The sequence below is a fragment of the Plasmopara halstedii genome (genome assembly GCF_900000015.1).
Source record: "Plasmopara halstedii genome assembly, contig: Scaffold_292, whole genome shotgun sequence".
Lineage (NCBI taxonomy): Eukaryota > Oomycota > Peronosporomycetes > Peronosporales > Peronosporaceae > Plasmopara > Plasmopara halstedii.
The window spans coordinates 779114-781498 of record NW_020187213.1 but is presented as its reverse complement, the minus strand read 5'-3'; positions in this window follow the sequence as shown (position 1 = coordinate 781498).

Below are 2385 nucleotides of genomic sequence, written 5' to 3'. Positions count from 1 at the left end.
GTATACTCTTGGAAGTCAAGCTTCCTCTGTGCAAGGTGCCGTGTGCCCCGTCACACACGAGATGTGCATAATGTGACCACACACCCAAACAATAATACGGGACGGGGCTAGGTAGTAAGATGGTTCCGGGAACCAAATACTGCGTAACACGCCAATGGTCCCTGCCTAAGGAGCAGTGCGCGTCGTTGACGCCTTTTAGTGGCGTATCGTTCACGCTTACAATAAGCTAAACGCTATCATAATTTCGGCACAGACGCCGATTTCTAAAAGCAAAGATGTTCTCTAGAACGATATGGTTGGCTGTACAAAGTATAGCGCACTCGACTCTGTCTAGTTATTACATATTGCTCATGAGAGCGAGCGATATTCCGCTGATAGCGGTGAGTATTCCGAGCGGGATGCCATGGGAGTTGCTGGTGATGCCCCAAGGGTTGTCAAATACACCAGCAACATTTCATCGTCTTGTGACGCAGTTGTTCGGGTCCCACAGGGCGTATGCACAGACATACTTTGACGATTCTGCCACAGTCGTGCGGGGCACGGGAGGACAGATGTGGAAGACCACATCGTTCATTTGCGAGCGGTGCTCGAGTGCACGCGCACGAAAAAGCTGTATGCTACTTTCGGTAAGTGCATCTTTGACGCGGAAGAAATCCCCCTTTCTAGGGGACTTCATTGGGAAACGTGGCCTTCGAGCGGATCCGCTAAGGTCAAGGCCATTGTGGACTGGCCAGTTTCAGAAAGCCGAGGGCGAGATCGGGTAACCGCATTCGAATCTCGCCAGCTTAAGGCTGCAGAGAGGAACTACCCAGTCTACGACGAGGAATTACTTGCGATGAAGTATGCACCTGTCAAGTTCAGGGTGCACCTGCTTGGCTCAAAGCCGTTTGTGATCTACACAGATCATGCGTCATTACGCACTGCTACACTGCTACTCAGTCGCCTCACCTCTCGCAGAGAATGGCCAGGTGACTCTCATTCTTTGCAGATATAACTTCGAGGTGTAGGATACGCCAGGAAAGCAGAATGTTTTGGCTGACGCGCTGTCACGAAGACCGAACTATGAGCTTGCTCATATCACGACGGTGACGTCGTCAGTGACGGGTTTAATGGACGAGCACATATGTGAGACGTGTCAGAGGGTGAAACCCTCTCCGAATGCGGTGGCGCCGCTGGTCAGCTTACCGGTCACCTCCGGGAGTTGGCTGTTCATGAGTATGGACTTTGTGTTTGGCATGCCGAAGGACTCGGCGTACAACATGGGTGTCGTGGTCTCTGTGGACTGTTTGAGCAAGATGGCTCATCTTGCGGCAGTGCCGAACACCATCGACGGTATAGATACAGCGACGCTGTTTGTGGATCGTGTCTTTCGACAACATGGACTCCCGGAGTCAATTATCATTGATAGAGACCCACGCTTCACCGGGAGGTTTTGGTCTACTGTGTTGGGCACCAAGTTGACTATATTAACAGCGAACCGTCCGCAAACCAATGATCAAAATGAGCGCGTGAATCGTGTCGTTGAAGATGTTCTTCGCAGAATCTGCGCTGGGACGCCGAAGCGCTGGTACGCCATGCTGCCACTAGAAGCGTCTGCTCTGAGCAATGCAGTGCATTCATCTACCAGCTACACGCCGTTTGACGTGAACGGGCTCGTTAATCCCCACGCCCCGCTTACGCCGCTATCCCATTGCTCAGGGGGGGAATAGCCGAACGGCTAGCTGATATCAGCCCACTCACTGTCCGTAAGGAAGTCGATGACTTGCTGCCTACCAGACCGAGTATCTTACGACACGTTCGCGATGCCATGACTGAAAGCCAAGACATGCAGATGGAAGAAGCAGAAGAAATGTGGAAAACTTTGAGGTCGATGACCCGGTTTCATTAAGTACCTTAAAATTTCCTACACATGCAGATTGTGCTGTCTCAAAGACAAAGGTCCGTCCACGGGTTATTGGAAGTTTTAAGGTCGTGTCCTAGCGAGGCCTTGCGTATACGCTGAACTTTCAGAGAAGGATGCGCACCCACCTGATGTTTTTATGTGGGCTGGCGTAAGCCGTACCGGGATCCGGCGCAAGTCAACGCGGAAGCGTTGGTCCCGGGGCGGCGCCCAAAGACGCTCGGCCACCTGGAAGTTGAGCTAGCAACTGGTTCTGAGCACGGATTGCAACAATTTTGTTTCCAACTGCGCAAGGCGCTCCACCTTCGCACGAAGTGACGTATCCGCCTGCTCGACGACTAGGAGCCGCTCCATCAGAACACAATGACTCTCAATGTGAGGCAGTCGGTGCACAAAGTGCTCAAGGCTCTCGAGGTCTCCTGCACAGCGGTAGGCGACCTCGGCGAGATGCTCGGCAGAGTGCTGATGACGACGGGCTTTGTCCT